The sequence below is a fragment of the Athene noctua genome, chromosome 2 (assembly GCF_965140245.1).
Source record: "Athene noctua chromosome 2, bAthNoc1.hap1.1, whole genome shotgun sequence".
NCBI lineage: Eukaryota > Metazoa > Chordata > Aves > Strigiformes > Strigidae > Athene > Athene noctua.
In genome coordinates, this window is record NC_134038.1 from 92,970,658 (window position 1) to 92,993,171 (window position 22,514).

A 22,514-nucleotide genomic window follows, 5' to 3' on the forward strand; every position below is an offset into this window, starting at 1 on the left:
CAGGGCTTACCTTGCTGTTTTTGTAGATATCGCAGCTCAATAAATCTTATTGAGTATTTCGTCCTATTCTGACCTTTCTGTGGAGGAAAAAGTGTTTTGGATTCAGATCTAGATTCCTGAATACTTTTCTTGTAGATAATATATTTAGTTTTCCACATCGTGCCTGTCCAGGACAGGATTAGCACAGCATTAATTGATTGCAGGAGGATCAAGGAAGTGGATTAGAGCTGCTTCACAGCCAAGTTGATGATCCTGAAGGTAAACTCCCCCACTTGGGGACATAAGATGAAGAAAGCAAGATTTAATGAACTGCTTTGAGAAAAGGGTAAAGCCAGTCTATGTCCTGGTTTCCCAGTATGTTCCCGTTATCCCTTGGGATAACTATATTTTAATACAATGCCAGCTTTCTTTTTAATACGATCCCTGAAATTTCTTTTAGGCCACCTAAAAAGTCATGGCTTTTGCCTTCATCAATCAAAACATATTTTTTTTAACTGCAGGATGTTTGTTCAGTAGAGCTCGTTGTTTTTCTTTCATTGATTTTCTTTTTAACACGCAGTTGTTGAAAACTTAATTTTGAGTTTAGTCAGCTTTGTTCAAGATGCATTGCTGTTTCAAGTAGAATTTGTGGTATGTTTTCTGCAGTCCAGTATAGGGGACGTACAGCATGATGGATGATGTTTGGAATGAAAAGCTGAATGAATACAGGCATTACCAAAGCTGCTCTCTTGATCTGAAAAGAGAAATCCCTTTCTTTGTTAATTCTTGATAAGGAATTTACAGCAACACAGTGTTGGAAAAAAATCCCTCTGAAAAATAAACACTACTTTAGATTTAGCAGTAAGATGTGGTTTGTGTTTTTTGTCTTTCTTGTGAACATTAAAACATTTTAAAAGTGTTAGGGAGGGTGTTCCTATTTTGACTTTACAGTCACTCATTAATCTTTCTATGTAAAACTGGCACTTCTTCCCCTGGAAAATTTTGCTCTTATCTATATTAGTGTTGCCCACCCAATGTTAGCAGCTAACACTGTTACTGATACTTTTTTATTCCTACCTAGGAAAGCCTATACAATCCTCTAATGCCTGACAGATTCATTGCTGCCTTAGAAAACTGCATATAGTGACCCAGATGCACAGTGCTGTTTTCAGCAAGGCAAAAATGTATTCTTACCATCAGGTAATTTCCTGAAATTCATCAAGTTGGGGATTTTCTCTTATTCTCAAATGGGGAAAAGATGCCCAGTTTGTCCTACATCAGGGTCGAAGGAAATGTGGTCTATGGGCAGAAGGTTTCTGTATTATGGCAAAACCAGATTTTAGGTGATATGGCATACAAGGGACCAATATTCCCTTTGGTGGGAATACTGTGTCGCTAATTCATCCCCTCTATATAGTTTGGCTGCTGGGCTCTTTTACTTCCAGGGATAATTCAGAGCAGAGACCACAGCTGATTGCCAGGGTCTTCCCTTTAGCAGTGGCAGAGGAGCACATACACACAGTGACTACCCAATGTCATATATTTGAGAACCATTGTCTATATTTATACTGTTGGGAAACAAGCCATAACTGCCTAAGCACCACATCAGTTTGGGTGGGTGTTAATAAATGAGGAACTGGGGGGCACAGCCCGCTTCTCATATCTGCTGTGGAGAGTGAGTAAAACAAATTTTTAAATAGATTTGCATTGCTTCCATGCTGTTAGCAACTGGCATGCTTTGGAGAGGATATAGATGATGTTCTTCAACCAGTGATATTTGACCTGTATTCCTAGATCACTAAGAAAGCAAGCATGGTGTCAGTAGGGCTAATGTCATGGTATCAGGTCTGTGCATCCAAAGAACGTGGCAGACTGGCCAGGACCAAAACCCACTGACCAGAAGGGATGCAGCTCTGTCACTGCAAGACAGTGACACATGGGAATGTATACATAGACTTTATTTTCTCTGTGTTTCTTCTCAGTTGTGTGGGTGTACTTGGCCATGAAAAGCACTGTAATGTTTGAGGAAGGAAGATACTAACGAAGCAGTATCTTTCAACACCACATCAATTTGCATGCTTAATTTAAATGCTGCAGTTGTCTGCCCAGTGGTTTTATTAGCGTGGCATGAAATTAGCATGAAAGACTGCAAGTCCCTGCTGTAAAACAACCAAACAAATTATCTCTTCTACAAGCAAATTCTTGTTATAACAACAGGCTAAGTTCTCAGCTAGTGTGAATCTGCATAGTCCCCCATTCCAGATGTGGTTTTATACCAGCTAAGAATCTGGCCCCAATAGCTTTATGCTTCCTGCCCAAATAGTGCCATGTGGTAAAGAAGTGATAACAGCCTTACACATAGGCAAAACATCAGGCCATAAGGTCTCGGAGATCCTGGAGTAGAGTTTGAAGGCTGGAGAAGTCAAAGCATGCTGTTCTAACGCATAATCTCAAAAATACAGTGACAAATAGGAGAGTTAACTAATAGCTTCACTATTCAGGCATATTTGGCCTCCATACCTGCAGAATAAGTTGTTAGCCAATGTGATTATCTTGCTGATAACACAGAAATCTCCCAGGGAACATGTTGTGTCTGAACCACCACTCAAACCTGACAGGTTCCCCCACACACCTCTCCCCTCACATCCACATTCTCCTCCTCTCTGTCTTCCCTGGTGCTAGTTGCCTGTGAGGGGCAGGAATATGTGAACTCTCTGGCTGCTTTGCTTTCCCTGCAATTGTGGCTGAACCCCAGGGCTGTTGCTCTCTGAACAAGAGGCTGGGGCTGGCAAGTGGAGCTGGGGTGAGCTGGGCCTCTCCTCCCCCTTCCCTCTGTCCACCCCACACCTGTGGACAGGGGATGGGGTGAGGAGCCCCTCGGCACCCCCCACAGCTGCAGCTTATCGAAGCAGAGAACGGGAGAAGGTCAGTGCAGAGCTGTGTGCACCGGCATGACAGGGACTGCACAAATGTGGCTGTGTGCTCTTGGCCGGACATCATGAGCCACGAGAACGTGCTGCTTCCCAGAGGTGCTTTTGTCCGTGGATAAGTAAGCCCCATGCCCACTTTCAGAAAAGGCTTTCAGATGTACCCCCGAAAAGGAAAAAGGAAGTTTTGAAAGGTGGGATCTGAGGAGAGGAAGTGACTCATGGGCTCAAAGAGAGATGAGCAGGGAGCGACAGCCGGCCAAGGCAGCAGAAGTGATCCCCAACTGTGCCGAGTCGTGGGAATGGGGGTGAGGAAGGAGCCTAAGGCTGGGGAAGCAGAGCTTCAGGAACAGCTACAGTCCTATGCTTGCCTCCTGGGCATAGGATTTTTAATGCATCCCTCCATAGCCAGCTCCCAGGCTTACCGGTGTGCCTGGCTGTGCTATGCATGTGGTTTGGAGGCGACTCCAGCTGCGGTCGCAGCCAGCAGAGCCCGGCAGGTCCCACGGGGTGCTGGTTGACGTGCTGAGAGCACAGCACCCCTGGCACGGCAGCCCCGCCTTCTTCCCCAGCTGCCTGGACACAGCATCACCCGCTGTAGCACTCCAGCCCTGGCTGCGGCCCTTCCTGGGATGTTCCACGGGGGAGGAAGGGCATCTGTGATTTGGGTGAAGAAAAACAAGAGACTTTTGCCTTCATTTTACATTTTGCTGATAACCACCTTTTGTCACTTTAAAGCAGTAAGAGCAGATGTGAGTGGGGTTTTATGGGGTTTCATGAGAATGTGACGAGAGTCATGTTTAGGACTTTCCCACTCTCTCCTTGCAGAACTACTTTGGCAGGGTGGACATTTCTCCACCTATGGGATGCCTTTTTTTACCTGACTGAGGCATGAGGTCTTTTCCTGAATCCTCTTCTGCACCTTGTAATCTGTGTAGCCTCTGGTAGAACAAGTTTTCTCTCCTAATGAGGATGATCTAATGGTCAGGACTTTGTAAAAACTAAATGACGAATTTCCTGGCTTTCAAACATTTTCCCCCCTTAATTACGACATTTTAATAATTTTTTTGTTTGTTTTAAATTAACTGATCTCTACTTGATCCCTCATGTGCAGACTGCTTGACTGCTTGAACTGACTGCAATTCTGTACTCTGTCTCCTAGAAAGGGAGGCCAGAGATAACATGATGTTACCTTTTGTTCCTTTTATTTATTATTTATTTATCTTTAATGACTTGTCTTATGGCCCAGCTAAGGTAGATCAGATGACAGTGGTCATTCTGAATGTGGAATCAGACCCTTTTTTTTTGAGATCGGTAGCATTACAGGACTCACTCACCACTGTAGTTAAGATGTGCTCTACAGGAATATTACCAATCCAAGTTTTACTGTTTTTTGCTTTGTGGCATTGACTAGTCTATTTGTAATGTGTATGTGTAAACAGTATTGCATATTAGTTAAGCACTTCAGGCATTGTTTAGAGCATCTTCTTCCCCAGAGGACTACAGAGCTAGAACTGGGAAAGAACTACTTCCTCCATTGCTGAGGTCACAGGAGTGGAATTAAAACAAATGGTAAGAGTGCTGTAAAAGCTGAAAATAACAGTCTACAATTACATCTGCAAACACCCTAGGTAATTAGGTTCTGTGTGCACCTCCAGAACCAAAGTGTCACAAAGACACACTCTTCTTGCAGACAGCTTTAGCCAGCTATTAGTTGAAGCTTAGTTTGAAAAATGTTGCAATTAAAACCTGTGACTATTCATCAAGGGAAGGATGTATGCAAGATGTCTTTTCTTCTATGCCCAGAAAAAGAGTAGTGTGTTGTAGAACCTTTCCAGAGAGTTAATAAAGTTTAAGATTCACTTCTTGGCTGCAGCAAAAGGAGCTCATCTAATCTTCATTAATTTTACTTGGTTGTTTAAAGAAACAGTGTTTTCATGTGTCAGGTCCTGCTATCAGATTTTACCTTTGTCCATCTTTATTTTAGGCTTTTCTGTACTTTAAGCTTTTATTTTTTTCCCCATATCTATAAAACTAGGACATGTATCCTGAAGGTATTGACATGGCAAGGGCAAACAAGTTCTATGCCATGTGCTGTATCATCATGCCAAACTTCTTGGGCTTTTTCTTTTGTTTTAGTCAAACCCTACTGAGCTTCTGGAATAACCTTCATATCATGTCATTATAGTAAGTAATCATGACTTATACTTGATATTTTCAGCCTTCTCTGGTAAAAGTGCTTATTCATTGGGTCTGGTAAGTCCATTTGGACCATCTGCACAGTTTCTTACTTATTTTGTATTCTAGTCAAGGTAATGCTTAGTTGGATCAATCAGTGACCAGATGATTGATAGCTAAATTGGTAGCAAGTCATATAGTATGCCAGTCAAGATTTTGAGGTACTTCTCCATGATAGTCACTGCAATCACTAACGTTTAAGGTGTAGACACTTGTAGGTTCACCTTAGTGATTCATGACTCCATGCTACTCACTATTTCACCCAAAGAATCACTTTTTCCCAGTGATTACCTTAGCCATCAGCATTTACAAGGGTGTAGACACTGGCAATTTTGTGAAACCCCTGAAGCCAACTTGTAAATAACATCATTCATGTTTTCATGCACCTGATGCTGTTCAACAGATGCAGCAGCAGATGTCAAAAGTATGTTCCTAGATGATTATGTGTCGTATGGTATTTGGCTGCCTACATCATTTTGTCCTCACCTCTAACATGTATCTTTTGGCCTACTAGAACTATTACGAGTTGTATTAATAATTGCCAGGACTAAATTCAAAAGGCTTTTCCAATATAGTTCTATGTGTATCAAGTGTCACCATCCAGAACTTTTGCATCTATGTAGATCTTGGTGAATCAGCAAATAGTGTATTTCTTTGAAACCCAAAGACAGCTTAATTCTTACTCCATTTTTATATTGCCAGCCCCAACATGCCTGTACTTATATTTATGAGAGGTTGCGGGCTCCCTCTGGTGGTTTTTGAAAACAGAAAACGGATAGAAAACATAAATCAAAAAAACAGTAGTTTTGTGCATAAAAAGTTGTTGATCGTCTGCAGAAGGCTGCCTACCTAATTCCTCCTCTGCCTGTCACCACACTTGTTTTTAAATTGAGCTAGTTTGTTGTTTGGTTTTGTTTTGGTTTTGTTTTGGTTTTTTTTTTTTTTATCGAGGCATTTTACTGTGGTGATGTATCCTGAGAGAGGAGAAATGCATATTGCTATATCAGAGAGCACTGAGGCAGATAATTCTGCTAAGGGGCTGTGTTTCTTTAACGGTTTTGCCAGCAAAATCTGCATGTGTCTACTAGTTCTTCATGTCCTTTTTCTAGTTCCTCAACTCCTGCATTGTCTTTGAAATGGCTCCATAGATAATTACTGTAGAAAAATACTGTTAAATTATTTTTGTCTTGGTAGCTACTGTGGAAATTAATGATAACACAAATGGAGACTCGGATCCCACTCTTAAATGGCCATTTTCTCAATGTAGCATTTACACCTGGAGGCTGAAGCAGAAACAAGAAAAAGAAAACACTGACATCAACGACGAATTTTTCTTTCTCCCTAGGCTCAGATACATGGGTATGCCTTTCAGTGGTGAAAAGAGAACTGGCATAGGAATGTTCCGCATTAATTCACAGCTAATTACAAACATACAGAACGTGCAAGGTGAAAATTGCTTCTAATCACGTTCTGCTTCTGCGGAAGTCAGTGCTGGTTTGCAGGCAGTCTGGCAGCGGACTGGAATTTCAGTGCATGTGCACATTGGGGCCGAAGCCCGAATTCTGCAGCCGGGATGCTCAGATGATGGTTGCGCATCTTCTGCGCAACTGCTGTGGGAGCCTTTGTGCAGCCAGGTGACTCTCAGAGCCCGGGAATATTTCTGGGACAGTCCCCGCACCCTTTTACAATGTCCCCATTTTTTCCCAGAGCAATTGCATGATGATCCGGAGAGGAAAACATGAAGCTACCTTGGATCTGCAGGATTCTGCAGGAGTTCAGAGGCATTGTGGTTAAAACTCCTATTTTTTTTTTCCTGCGTTCCAAAGTAGAAAAGCTTTTTTTCCATTGCGTTTGACATAAACAATAGTTGTAGGGAAGGAAGGAAGGGAAGAAGGCGCAGAATTGATAGTTTTACCTATGCAAAGGTGTGTGGTTGTGTTCAAAATGACTCTGAATTACTGTAATTTTTTGTCTGACTAATTTGATCCTTCTGTCCTGTTTGATTAAAATTCAGGAAACAAATCAGTTGCAGTAAAATAACATGACTTCCACCTTTTTTATTTTGATTGCATTAAGCAGATATTATTGTAGAATTTGGTCACTGGCCATAGGAAATTGCCATTTAATTTAATATTAAGAATCAAATTTGGAGTTAGAAGAAGGCTCCAAATCTGCCTATGTCATGTAATAAAGGATGAGCATAATCCTGGTCCCATGAGAAAAATGACGGTGCTCCCATTTTATTCCATGGAACCAGGATTTTACTAAATTACTTAACTAAAAGTCTTGTTGTTCAACTCTACATGTATAGTTGTATTTCTATAATCTGTAGGTAGTTCCAATCGGTTGGCCTCCCAGGTGTTATTTCTATATTACTATTAGGAAACGTGCCTTTTTTTTTTTTTTTTTTTTATCGTAACTTTTACTCCACCTAAGGAATTCGTTCAATATTCCAAGTTTCTGTCCTGAGTGCCAGGATAGGGCTCAGTTCTTCAAGATGCTGAACACTCTGGCTCCAATCCAGCAAGGCAGTTAGGCACATTCTTAATCTTAAACACAGGTCTAATCCCCAGGACTTCACCAAATAAAAGTTAAAGAGCTCAGTACCCTGCAGATGCGACCCCCAAACCTCCTTGCCATTGGTCTTCTGCAGAGCTTCCATAGTTTTGTTATAGTAATATGGTAAGAATTAAGCCAATGGCATTTAAGGTATTGTTTTAAAAATACTGCACAAAGATAATACATGCTATATCATACAGTAGATCAGTTTTCAAACCAGGAAAATGAAGTTTTCTGCAAGCTTCAGCTCCTTTGTTTTTTTGTACAATAGGGAACACCCTTGTAGCATCTTACGCGGTTTTGATTATAGTATTTGTGATTCTTTAAATATTTATTCTTCAGCAGTTAAGCAACTTGGTGAAGGGGAACTTTATAAACATTTATCATGGATCAAGTGTTCACGTGGAAAGGAAATGAGGCTCTCTTTTCCTATATGGAAGAAGTACTTTTTTATAAAAGCTGTGGTCTGAATTCAGCAGAGCATCTTGACTCAAGACAATGATTGAGCCTATATCCAGCCCATATCCAAGTTCTGTAAAAGTTGTCTAGACTCCCCAAAACTGACGTGAATTGGTACCTGTTCCACCTACCTGCCCACAGACCACTTTGGCAATATTAGATGTGCCATTCAGCGTTCACAGCATGGAGCTCTCCAGAAGATAGATGAGTAAACTCTCCCTTCACCACCTGAAAGATTTGTTTGCTTTGTGGTGATCGGCAGTGGTGTTATGTGAAATACCACTAGGCAAATTCCATTTGATTAAATAATTACCGCATATGACCAAAAAATGTACCATTATGTATGAAAACAAATTAAAACTCCCCAAATTCCGTCCACTTCCTTCCTTGCTCTGTTAATTGGTTTTTCACTGGCAAGTGACAAAATTATTGACTTTAAACTAAAAAAGTTCCAGGGTAGGTACAGTACTTGGAACATAAAATATTCTGTGCTGATTAAAATTTTTACACAGTTTATTTAAAACAGCTTCCCCAAGAAGAGGTGGAAAGTACATCATTTGATGGACCCCAAGTAGTTTTCAGCATATTCAATCCCACAGAACTTTTCCTAGGTAGGGGCTGGAACTAAAAGGAGATTGTTTCTGCCTCCTAATTCAAATAATTAGGGTCTCATTTTGTGGCCCAATTTCTCCAGGCTCTATCTGGGCAGAATTCCCAGGGACTTTAGTACAATTAGGACTGTTGAATAGACTCGCAGGATGGCTTCCAATTCTCCGAACGGTGAAAGATAATGAAAATGGTGTGTACCTCATAAATAAATATGATCAACAAGGTACAGGCACAGCTGTGATTTAAATGGGTACCTGGGGTAAGGGCAGCCCAGCTAGGCACCACTGGCTGCTTGCTGTGCCATGGGATCATGCCCACACTAGTAGTGTGGTAAAAACATTATTAACACCACCTGTTGATATTAAGATGGATACACAGAGAAATCTTGGCCCCACAGGGGCTGGTGGAAGACCCATCATCTCTTCTCCACTTCCACTCGTGGCTGCACTTTTTTTGTGTGCTACTCTGCCAGGCACCCTCTGTAAAGATAGTACATGGGTCTGGCTGGTGGGATGAGGGTCTCCTGTGATACTGCAGTGCCACCCTCAGCTGACAGTCGCAACATCAGTTGGATAGAGTAAAATAGGAGGACTTCGTAGGGAAATGTTGGCTGGATTCTTTAGCTGGATTGATCTTTCTCTTCAAGTTTCTTTCCATTTTGTTCTTCAGGTACTTGCTTTCAGGATGAGGTCTGGCACAGCACCTTCTGTCATCAATGGGAACCCTCTGACTTGCAGAAAGAGATGTAGTGTCTTCTTTTGTGCTTTTCAGTTTTTTATTTTCTAAAGTGCTTTGTCCAACTGTTCCAAATACTGCTTTGTCTATACAGGCTCTGCTAAAAGAAAAGTATTTCATTCCTGATGCTGCATGTGTCTGCTTGATTGGGCAATATTTCTGGATTCCGGGCAGATTTACTCTGAAAGTGGCATCACTCCACCACCTTGGTCAGTATCTTTCATGGTATTACTCCAGACAAGCCTGACCTGTTGAAATGTAATTTTTCTCATACTAGTTTCCCAAACTAGTGAGGCAGTTGCTATTTCAGGTGGCTTAAAAATATGTGCACAGTTTGTACTTTGAATGTTTAATAAGCTTAAAACATGAAATATATAATGCAGCTTGAACTTTCTAGTGTTATTTCATCACCAAAAAAGCAAAGTCTTGAGGCTCAGCAATTGCCTTTGTCAGAATGTAAATTCCAGCATGTAATACCCAGGCTGTATGTTTCAGGAAATCAGTATTAACCTATTAGCATGCAGTTTTCCTTGGAGAAGAGCCATCTTCACACTGAGCCTGTATTCCTGCTTCAAACCTTCCTGTCACTGTTCCGTATCCACGACCCAGCCTAAGGCTGCCTTTGACGGTTCTCCAGCCATTTCCTGCATACTGCACTAGCACTAATTGAAAATTTGGGTGGCCTTGCTTATTTATTTTCCTGGAATGTAGTGGGTTATATTTTCATGGCACTTTCTCAGCAGTGCAACGTTTCAATTTCAAAACCGCTGCAATATGAGGAAAAGTACCCCCCAAAATTAAAAAAATAACAATAAAAACCAGCATACCTTTGATTAATTTTTACAGTAGTTCTTTTGTAAAAATATATAATGGAAAAAGAATTCAGTGTTGCTTTTGTCTCCCAAGATCAGAGGCGAGAGCAGCAATTTAAATTACATGGACAAGATGATCACATGCAGACACAATGAGGCATGAAACTTTAAATGTACAGATACCATGGAAATGAAAAGATAATATAATGTGTATTCTTTGCAAGTGTTGCAGAGTTCAGTAGCTACATAATGTGTGTGGAGGGAAGAGAGAAGCAGCCCCCCTGCATTCTCCAGGAAAATTCCAACTATGTCTGGATGTGCCATTGGCACTAGCACCGTACTTTGCCTCCCTGGATTTCTGCAGGAATGTAACTCTACAGCAGCCAGGGTTAGTGTGTCACTGTTATCTCTGTGCTTGGAGGTGCCTGTGCTTGGATATGAGTGTCTGCGTTAGATTTCAAGTTTTGATCAATTATTTTCCCCAATCCCTCCCCAAAATTTCAGTTACATTTTTTTTTCTCTTCTTGACGAATTTTTTTGGTTTATTGCAATTTTGCGTGTGTGTGCAAAAATTAAAGGTTGGTACAACCCAATTAACATTAACAAATAGTATCCTGTTTGGTTTTTCCCTAATACCCTACGTGTAACTATTGAAGTCTTTTGGGAATCACATTTTGTTCCCCAGAATGCAGGCATAAGGAAATGTTTAACAATAAATATGCCATTAAAACGCTGATTTGTATCTCAGAAAATATTTGGAGGAAGTGTGACTGAAGCTGGATTCTGTTTGTACGTACAGGCACACACCTTAAGGATTATGCATCTATTTGAATTTAGAAATGTTTCATAATGGAGACAAAACTAGACGCTGAAAGGAAAAGTAATTTTAAAAAAGAAAATGTCTGCTCCTTTTTCTGAGTTTTCAGGATGTCATTTGGAGCTTTTACCTATAACTGAAATTTGGAGACCTTTTAGTCAAGCACCAAACATTTTCCTGTAAATGAGTAAAATAACAAAATAAGCAGGGGAGGTTGTTTGGTTTGTTGTAGGATTTTGTTGATTTTTATTTGTTTGATTGGCTTTTTTTTTTTTGTGGGTTTGTGGTTTGTTTTTTTTGTTGTTTTGTTTTGGTTTGGTTTGGTTTGGTTTGGTTTTTAACAGTCTCGAATTAATGCATCAGCCCTAGCATTCCCCCATTTCCATTTCCTTCTTTGGAAAGTCTAGATCTCCCCACAGATTTGGAGTGGATCTCTCCAGCCTTTCCAAATCCTATTTCCAAACTCCTTCACTGTACATTTCCCAGAGAGAAGGTTGATTTTGGCAGTTAAAAAGTGCCCCAAGCTAAGGGTAGTGTAGCAATCGATCAAAGCATATCTCGTATGTGCACATTGTGCCTTGTTACAATTAACAGTGAATTCTGTTGCAGCTGGATGTTGCAAATTCCCTGAAGTGTAACACAAGTTATTAAATGAACACTTCCTTTTATATTTATGGTTAATTTTGCCTTGTAAATGTGAGCAGTAATCAGTTAGGAAAAATGGGTTAAAATGGAAGAAGATGGTGCTCCCGCTGCCCTGTCTCTCCCCACTGAGAGTTTCTGCCCCTTGTCAAGGATGCAGCCACATCATCCGCTTGGGATTTGGCACAACTGAGGCACAGCATGGAATGGGAGGGACTGTGTGGTGGGCACAAAGAGTACTTTCAAAAGTGGCTTTGCTGACCGTAGAGGAAATTCTTGTTGTATAATCACCAGAGCATAATCTGCTTTAGAAGATCTTTCCTCCAGGCTTTTTCCTTTAGCACTGCTGAAGACAGCACCAAGGCGCACTGGGTTTTGGTGGTTTTGCTGTGGAGAAGAGAGCGGATACTTCAGTTGCAGGTTGGATCTCTTACAGTCCTGAAGAATAACTAGCAACCATCACATTTGCAAATGACCATCAATATACTAACTCCTCTAATTTTGATTTTGTATTTTTTCTGCAGATAGATCATCACTGCAGATAGATCATCACTGATGTTGTCTTTAACTGCAGCTGATAGCTTTGAGAAATGGAAAAGGGAAATGAAAATTATTCCAGCCAGTTTTCGCATTTTTTACTGTTGCTAGAAATGTGCACAAGCCAAAAAATTGCCTAATCCTGCTGCTTGCTCATAACTGAATCATGACACAGGTCCTAAGTGGGCAAATGCAAGGGTCCAGCATAGAAGGCTAGCCAGTACATAGCAAGAGCCAAATACAAGCCCGATAGTGATACCGAGAGTTGCACGGGGCTATGAAGTACCTCATGAACTTGCCTAGTACATCATACCTCTTGAGGAAGGACTGACTATAGCACCAGGAATAGAATTGTTCCTGTTGGTGCTTTATCCAGCCATTTCTTAAAGGCTTCCAGTGAAGGAGGTTCAGTCCATTTCCTAAACAACCTATACCAGTATTTCATTGACCACAGTGTTACAGTTCTTCCTAATACCTCATCTGAATGCTCTTTGCTATGCTATCTCTTATTTATCGTCCTGTCCCTGCCAGATATGAAAAATTGACTATTAACCACTGCTGTGGGACTTTATCAGGCCTTCTGGGCAAATATTTCCCAGAAGTTGGATTTGGATGTGCAAAACACAATAAATAATGTTAGTAATAACAAGTAGGAACAGGACAGAACATTAGTTATAACTGTATTCAGATATGATCATAACATATAGTTTAAAACGTGTGTCTCAAAGTAGGTTCTAAAAGTGTGTGTGATGGGCACTTGGCCCTTTTGAAAAAACAATTCTGAAATCTGTAATGTGCTTGAGTAATTTTACTGCTATGATGAGCCCACTACTGCAATAGGGCAAGTCGCACGAATAAAGTGAGACAGGGTCTTAACTGTGGGCAGAACGGGACTGGGGGTTGGATGAGGCTGAGTCCAACCGGCTACTTAATGTGCATGCTTAATTTTAAGTGTTTGAGTTCAGTTCTTTTGGTAAAGTGAATAATAGACCTGAATGTGTTTTAAAGTTAATGGGAACGTGTAAGTGCTTTCTTGGGTAACAGCCAGAGTGCTCAGCACACTGCAGGGCTAAGTACAGATTTAACAGTCTAAATTTAGGCCCCTATATTTTAAAATGCCAACCAACATTCTTTTCAGAAATTTCTGTGGAAATTGCTGTAGATCTGGTCAAGGCCAAACACCTCTCTCATGTAAATGTACTTTCGTGTCTAAGAATGAATGTCAATAGAAACATTAAAGACTATACTGTAGTTCATTAAAATCAAATATTGTCGTGTATTTAATGGGTTTCAGATTAAGTTGTTTTATCTGGTACCTTTGATCGTACATTTAGGGCATAGATCAAAATCCACATTTTAATGTTAATTGCTTGTCTGATATTAAAATAATTTTTGTCTCTAAAAGGAACTTCATAATTACATCTAATTGATGAAAAATGCAACCTCTTGCTAATAGCATATAGTTTTGATATGCATTTGAACATAGATTATCTAAAAAGTTAATTTTTGAAAGAACAATTATACTTGGCCCAGATTGCACAATTTAACTAACCACTTTTTGCCATTCTTGTTCCCTTTCCCCCACGCCTATTTTGTAATTTTCCCTTCCTTTTTCACCATAGGAGAATTAGAGATCAGGAGGATGGGAAGAAGAAGAGAGGAAAGAAGAATTGAGAGACAGACAGGGAAACTTAGGAAGAAAAAAAAACACAGTCAAAAGGGGATTTAGAAATAGATGGAATCTCTATTTGTAATATTAAACACAAAACCTCCATATCAATTCCTTCAAAATAAAAGTGGTTTTGCAAGTATGTGTGTATGTGATGCACCTATTGTGTTATCAGATCTGATTATTTATCGTTGTGTATCGGTTGTCAAAAAACAGGCCCCATTGTACTACATACTGAACAGCTGTAATGGCAAAATGGATCTGTCCCTGAAATGCAGTAAAATAAAGCCGTGTTCCTGCAAGAAATTGCACGTACATATAAAATTATGAGTTGACAGGCACTCTGGCAAGCTAACACTGGGAATAGCAAAACTCAGACGACCTTGGGCTGCTTGTCACATCGTCTTTCTACAGACACGTGTCAGCAGAGCCACTGAATGAGGCAAGTGAGGGAAACAACTTGGTTCCATTAACATGAACCCAATAGATAATTAATAATAGTTCTTTGTTAGTTCATCTGATTTTCACTAGGATGCATTGGGAAGTGCTGACTACTACCAGAGCAGAGGTACGCTGGCTTCCAGTGGAGGGGAGCTGGGGTGTGCAGGCAGTGATGAACTGTCCCACAGGTACAGTTCAATTCAGAACAGGAGATCTGATCTCTGCCTTCACTCAACATGATTTCAGAAGTCTGTGAAAAAATATTTAATGAACAGATTTTCCCTGCTTATTCCCAAAAGCATGGAAATGAAAGCAATTGTGTCAGAGTCTAGTCTTGTGGAAACAAGGGACAGAAATTCACCTGGAATTTGAGGGACAAACACTGTCAAATTGTCTTTGAAGTGGTGGGGTTTGGGTTTTTTTCCTTTGAGAAAGAAATGTGGCAAAATTTTAAGCTGGTTTAGGTTTCAACTTTCCTCTTCCTCTACTGTTTTAAAATACATGCAGTAGATGAAGGTTGGTTCCAAGAGTATTTAAACTGATGCAACTTAGTAGTGACACTCTTGACAGAGTTGTGGTATACAGCTTTTAGTATTTTTAGCTGCACAAAGTAATTTAATAATTTGTTTCATTGGTGCTGTTTAGACAAACAATGCCTCTGGGTCAGTAGTGCACAGATTCCTTGGACAGGCCTTGAAAGGGAAGAATTAGGCTGGTGTTAGCCAAGAAAGGAAAACAGTGAGAGAATTTTGTGTACTGTTGGAAATGGTTTAAAGTGCAAAAGACTGTATTTTCTGTTTGATGTGGAAAAAGTGACTGTATATGTTCTGGAAGAAAACTCAAAATATTGTGTGCATTAATTTATATGTTATTTCTCTTGAAGCATCTGGGGGAAAACATTGATCAGTAAGTTGTTTCTTTCTCTCTCACCTTTCAGCTAAGATAAATGTATTTCACTTCATAATAACGGTTTCTGGCTTAAGCTCCCAGATAATGGTCAGAATGCTGCCAAGATCAAAGAACTTATTTCTGTACCTATTTACTTAAAAAAGAAATAGAAGCATAAGATTTAAGTGCATCACTTCCTGGATGTTGGTTTGACAACACAGATCCAGGTGATTTTCAATTTAGGAGGAAGCAGAAAGCAGCTGGTCTTGAAAGCATACTACAACACAGGAAATCTGCTTGGAAATTTAAATATCAGTATGAATTTTTCATAAAATCTATGGCAGCTGCTAGAAGCCAACATCTGCAGGGAAGTTCTTTCAACGGATCAAGAAAATAAAGGGAAGTGAGGTGAAGAAAGGTTGTGCAGGGGTTATAGATTTGTTAGAGCAGGCAAGGACAGGCTGGGCTTCTTGGCTTCTTGGCTCTGCTCCTGGGTCTACTGCCACGGCTTTAGCAGGTTACTGATCTCTGGTTCAGAAGACACCTCTCATGGTCATGAAAGCAGCCCTCTTAATTTCAACCAGGCTTAAAGTTAAGTACACATAAAAAAAAGGAGGAGCTGGTGAGTTATAGATCAGGTAGCTTAAGTTTGTGGAAATCATTAAGCAAACTTTCTGTAAGCATTAGAAGACAGACAAGTAAAAGTGAACATGGATTTGTCAAGAACAACTCCTCTCAAACCAATTCGATTTACTTTTGCAATAAGGTAATAGGTGTTATACAAAGGAGAGAAGTATTAAAAAGTCATGCATCTTAATTTTAGTAAAGCTTTTGGCAACATTTCTCAAGAAAAGCAAATACATTACGGTCCAGATTGAAAATCCCATGGGATCAGAAAAAGCAGGGCTGAGGAAGAGTTAGCAAAACAAGGCCACTATCAAAATGGAGAGATGTATTTTGAAAGAGGTTCCTCGAGGGTCTATTCTGTATCTGGCACTCCTTATAAAACATCCAAAAAACAGAATGAACACTAAGCTTGTCTGTTTAGAGAGGACATGAGGAAGAGAGCAGCTAAAAGTGTGTTAGAGAACAGAATTAGAATTCAGAGGGATTTTGTCAAGCTGGGGATTTTTTTTTTTTTTAAGAAAAACACAAAAGATAGTATTCAATAGGTGCAAGTGTAGTCTATTAGACATAGCATCATCAGTTCCCCAGATACAGGAAGGGGAAAAGTAAACAGGATTACAGTTGCATAGAAAAAATGTAGAGTGAATCACAGGCTAAACACGAGTCACCGCTGTTACGCTGTTGTAAAAAGGCAAATGCCATATGAGGGGGGCAGGAACAGGAAGACAGTCTGCAAAATAGGCAAAGCAATTATTTTGCTTTTCTAACCCACGGTACGCCTTCAAGTTTAGTTTTTCCTTTTTTAAAAATGTTTTTCACCTGGAGCATGCTTGGCTTGGGTCACTGCACCTCCAGAATGACATGGAGTGACTGGAGAAGCGTGCAGCAGAGATCAAGCCTGATTACCAGTCCAAAAACCATTAAATATCAGGATACTTACTAATGATAGTAATGAGGAAAAGAATATACAGGGAACAGAACTTTTAAATATGTAAAAGACTGCTACAGGGAGGAAGCAAACAGTCTGTTCTCTGGGCCCAAAAAAGACAGAACTTTCACTAACAGACTGAAACTGCAGCAGGGGATATATTAAGAGTATACATTAGAAAAAAGACCTTTAGTGATAAGGGTAGAGAAACACTGGGAAAGATTGCCTGAGGAGATGGCAAAAGCACCATACTGGGAAGTCTTAGAGAACAAGATTGAAAAAACAGTTATGTTACAACAAAGGAGTAGTTGATCCTGTCTTGGGGCAAGGGAAAGGACTAGAAAGGGTGATTTCTTAAGGTCATTTTCAACCTTATGCCTTTTAGTTTTTTTCTGTTCCTTAGTTATAATATTCACCTCACAAATTCAAATAGAAGTAGGGAGAGGTCTGGTTTGGGCATCCACATGCCAAAACAGTAAGGTGATAGCTATAATCTTGGAGGCATTTAGAAAACAGAACAGTTCTAGAAAGGCAGTTATACAGTGCAGAATCAAAGTTAATCCATACAGTTTATCAAGAGAAGGCGAAGGAATAAATCTTCTGTATTTTACAAACATCTTCAAAAGGAAAATATTTCTGTTAACAAGAAGCAGGCTTGCAATGGACAGATGCTGCAGCTAGATGAATTTTCCTTTTCAAACAACATCTATATTTCTATCAGTTATTTTTTACATGTTAGGGTAGCATGGTACATGTTAGGGCAACCACTGAGAAATCTTCAAAAGTGCAGTGATGGATTCGCCATTTCTCCAACTCTTTAAAATGAAATGAAGATGTCTTTCTAAGAAACAACTACAGAAATATCTTGGTGTGGGAATAGCTGAAGGAAATTCTACAACGTTCAATATTCAGGTTAGACAAGATGATCATAATAATATCTCGTGGCTTTCAAATCTGTTTACCCAACTTTGTAGAGAGATGTAATGTTTATGGATTACTGTCAGATCTACACAAATTGATTAGAAAAAGGCATGAATGAGCAATTACTCTTGTGACCTCTATGAGGTATAATACTTACTATTTACCAGGTCATTATATTACAACTTGTCATTTCTTTCCTCAGTTTTAACAGCATAGGTTAATCTCTTTAACAGCATGTGGAGTTCCATGGAGTAATATATTTATATTAGCAGCATTATATATGACAGCAAATGTATACTACATATTATGGTATATACATCATAAGAGATATATATGAGATAGAGAGATATACATATTAACAGCACCAGTTTTCCTCCTTTTGTTCTAAAGAGATGTGTGAGGCGGTATTTCTTTTCTCCAGTGGGTCAAACCTACAGTCAGTCAGAGCCAGCCTTGTTCTGGAGACACTGAAGGGGTAGGTGATGGTTACCACACGGTCACCTCACATCAGCTGGGAAAACCACCCACGGTAGATTCAACAAAGTGCAGCACACAGGAAGTTCTTCATCAACAATTCTACCGAGGGCCCCTGCAGATCTTAAAGAGTCCTGGCTGCTGCTTTTGGCAATAGGAGGATTTGCCTATGTGTATGCCTGTAATGAACCTACATACACCATTTACAAGGCTTCTGTCATTGCAGTTTAGCCTGGTTTTACTGTTCTGACAGATTCCCCAAGATCAAGATCTGGATAAAACCACTGCCGAGTAGATGTTTAAAACCAGCAGGTTAAAACCTCTAAAAGGGGAGGCCAGGTGACATTTTCAGAAGCAAAAGGCTTGGCAGCTTTTTCTCACTTCAGCTAATACTGGGGGCTTTGTGTCTTCTCAAGTTCAGGCTCCCTCTTCTTAATGATTCACATCTTTTAGATTATTTGCATTTACAACAGAAGTGAAGATGCAGCCAACTCTGCAACAAAACTTTAGGATGGCACAAAAGTTTCTTGCTTGAACTAAATCTAAATTTGTGATTATTAGAAAATCTTCTGGGTAGACAGCTCCCTTTATGGACCCCCACTAAAGTCAACGGCTTTTTTAGGCACAGGTATCCACTCCCAGAGGGCAACTGGGAACCAGGTATGGAGTGTGCTAGGTGGGGCCTTCTGTATCAGTGAAACCTTTCAAAGTATTGGTTTTATTTGGCACATCTGATGACAGGCTTTTAATGAGAAAATGCAAACAAACTGTCACAGAGGAAAAACATAATTTTGAAATGTGTGGCAAATAGTTAACACTTTCTATTTTTTTCTTTTTTAAATGTGATGCCAACTTTACTTTCCTTGGAGGACTGAAGAGCTCTCTTTCTGCATTGGAGATCAGCAGAAAACTGCAGAGACACAAGTAATAGCATTGGTGGTAATTAGAGAAAAGATAGGTACTGGAGATTTTCATTTTTCCCCAGGGAGATGCTGTGTAACCTTTTACAGAGCCTAGAAAGAGTAAAAAAAAGTGCTTTTTATTCATGTGATATTACAGTCTACTAATTTAACTTGTGCGGCTTTAACCTCTGTGAAAAAGTGAGGAAAATTATGTTTCTTGCCCATAATGCTTTTTACGGTGCTTAAGTTCCTTGAGGTTTTATGAAAGGTAATTTGTTTTCTCACTAATGTCCTGTTTTAGGTCTGGTTTGGCAAAACCGAGCAATGACTTCTTCCATTTTTCTCTCATTGCTTTTCCTCTCCTTCCCGTTAAGATTTATTTTGCCTGAACTTGGTTTCCCCAACAGATTTTTTAAACAATCCCAGCAAAAAGGGAAAAAGGAGGTCTCCTGAGCCTTTCCAAAAGGAAAAAGAGACTAGGTCCAGAGGGCCCCCCCACGTAGACAGTGGGTTTGGTAAGAAACGTTTTTACTTTTTCATTGGAAAAGGAGGACTGATCTGCATTACTCAGTGGACAGCCCTGCCCGCTGGTCGCTGTTCGTGCCTGGGCCTGTCTCGCCACCCTTCCTCCCAGGCCCTCACGCCACAGCCCAGGGGGCCCCGCGCTGCTGCTGCTGCATGAGTTTCTGCCTGCACAGGGACCTTGATACAGCGCTCGGGGATGGTTTTATTCTCATTTATTACTGTCGTCGTTGTCGTCACCACTGTTATTATAATTTTATTTTTCCCCTTCTCCCACGAGGGGAACCAGCTCCCGCGGCTCTCGACCCCTTTACCACAGCCCGTTCACGGGCGCGATGGCGGGAGACAGAGCGAGTGCGCGCGCAGGGCGGTGCCTTTAAGGGGGCGGGGCTCTGGGGTGCGGCCGCTGTCGGGAGCAGCTCCCCCCCCCCCTCCTCGATTGTTCCGCGCTCCATCGATTTTCTCGGGCAGCGGCTGGAGGTGCCTGTGCCCGCCGGACGCGGAGGCGCTGCCGGGAGCGGAGCTGCCCCAGGTGCCGGATACGAACGCGGCGGCGGCGGCCGGTGAGTGACAGTCCTTGGCCTCCCGCCCCGCTCTTCCTCCGGCGGGTTCTGCCGAGCCGGCTCGCAGCGGGGAAGCTCCGGCTCCTTTCCCCCCCTCCCCGGGGCGGAGGCCGACCCCCTGCCTTCGGACTCCCCCTTTCTTCCTCCGCCGCTCCCCGGCGGGCAGCGTCGACTGTCGCGTGCCAGGCCCCGCCCCTGCCCCGGGGAGAGGGGACGGAACTGTCGTGAACGGCCGGGGGGGGGGCGTCGCTGGTCTCCTGCCGTCCTCGCTGCCCCTCCTCAGCCTCCCCGCAGGCACCTGCTGGCCCCGCCCCGCCGCGGGGGTGCGCCGGTACCGGCCTGCTGCTGCTGCTGCTGCCGCCGCCGCCGCCGCCGCCGGGACTGGGGGGCCGCCCGTCCCCGCTCGGCTCCCCGAGGCCAGGGGCTGGGGGAGGGCGGCGGCTGTGCGCTGGGCCCCGCCGAGCCGCTCGGCGAGGGAAGGAAGGTGGTGACTTCCCGGCTGCAGCAGCTCTCTTTCCCTCCTCCCCCCAGCCCCCTGGCAAGAGTCGGGGCACCGCCGGCAGCGCAGGGCGGTTCCCGTCACCTGTGGGCGCCCCGGCGAGGTGGGCGGGTGGGCACACGCTGGCCGCTTGGCGGGTGGGCGTTTGCTGGGTGGCGGGGGCCGGGGAGCGCGGTGTCCCGGCCGTGTGTGCGCTTGTGAGGGGGCCCTTTCCAGCGTGGGGGGGGCCGGCGGCCTCGCAAGCCAGCGGTCAGGGCGGCGTTTCAGTGGCTTCTGCCTTTGTCTCATTGCCGAGAGCGGCCTGCGGAGAGCTCCTGGGGCCGCCTGGTTATAGGATGAAACGAAGCGCGTCTAGAACCGTCTTAAGTCGTTGCGCTCAGTGAAGTGTTTGTGTGTGGGTGTGCTGGGTGGGGAATAGAGGAAATATGCAGGGGAGAGGTGAGGTCTGACCTCTGAAGAGCTGGTCTACTTGCAGATCTGACTTATTTTTTTAATTTTGCATTCAGTGGTACAGTAACATTTCAGAAATAATTTCCCAAAATGAGTGTGTACTTAGGCAAGTACAATAAGAAAGTACCGTAAGGGACGTGAAAACAAATCAAAATAACATGTACTGTTTGAGAGATGATTGCTTTCATTGTTATCTAAGTGGAATTGTTACTCTTCCTCTGTGACTTAATTTTTTTTTTTTTTACTTCCTGCCCGGTTCTACGTTTCTCCCTCGCTTGCACTGCATTTCAGTGAACTGGGTGACCAAACGTCTTTCCTCCTTGCCTATTCTGTATCTTAATTAGGAACCTGTAAATGATCTCTTATCAAGGGGACTAGATGTCCGAAAGTGGGGATGATCCTGTTCCCAAAAGGGAGTTCACCATTCTGTTCAGTTTTACTGGTTTTCAACATAACACTGTCACTTTTTCCTTCTCTCTTCCCTCCCCCTCCTCCCCCCCTTTCTCTGTTTCCTGTAATTTGCTTGCTCATTGTAGATTATCACCTTCTAGCCATACTCGAAAGCTTTGAATTGAAAGCCAGTGAAATATTAAGCCATTTTGGCTCTGACACAACATCAGATTAAATCTAAACTGCAAATATTCATTCTTTGAAATGTAGTTTAAAATTGTAATCTCACTTCAACTTTCCAGGCTTTCTGATCATTCTGAAAATAAGTGAACAGTCTCTTTTCTCCTTTAGTGATTTGTGTGCATTTCATTACTGTAAACTTTGTTTTGGTTTTGTTTTTGATAAAGTTGTCAAAACAGTTAAAGGACTTCTGTTTGTTTGGGTTTTTTTAATGTAAACTGCAAATAAACAAACTTGTGGCTTGGGAAAACAAGTCTGTTTTCTTGCTTTACTTTTCGCTTACCTGCAGAAGAAAAGCTTTATAATTCCCGGTTCCCTATTTCTATAGTATCTATCACAGCTTAACCCAGCAAGAAGTAGCAAAAGGCACACTCCGCTGCTGACTTCTTAACCATGGATAGCTTAGTTGACAGTTTTTGTGATTTATGCCCACCCTTGGACAACAATATTTTTATGTAGCTGAGATTTCTGTTGTCTTAAACATAATTTAAAACAGGATGCAGTTATTTTCATTATACTGGTATGACTTATCTCAGTGATAATACCATTAATTTACATTGAAATGGTAAAATTTTTTCCTGTATGGAAAACATAACTTTTCTTAGTATGTATTAGAGGTGAAACTATTAAAAGCATCTTACCAGTCAAAACTGTGCTTTTTAAAAAACAAAATGTAAAGTTGTCTT

General features: G+C 41.7%; 1 protein-coding gene across 1 annotated transcript in view; it reads left to right on the plus strand.

Annotated features, from left to right (window-relative positions):
* The first annotated feature begins 20,159 nt into the window (after nucleotides 1-20,159).
* Nucleotides 20,160-22,514, plus strand: part of EXOC2 (exocyst complex component 2) — a 131,254-nt gene continuing 128,899 nt past the window's right edge. The window contains exon 1 of the mRNA XM_074899593.1: nucleotides 20,160-20,249. The gene's annotated coding sequence lies outside the window, so the exon portion shown is untranslated. The remainder of the gene's footprint in view (nucleotides 20,250-22,514) is intronic.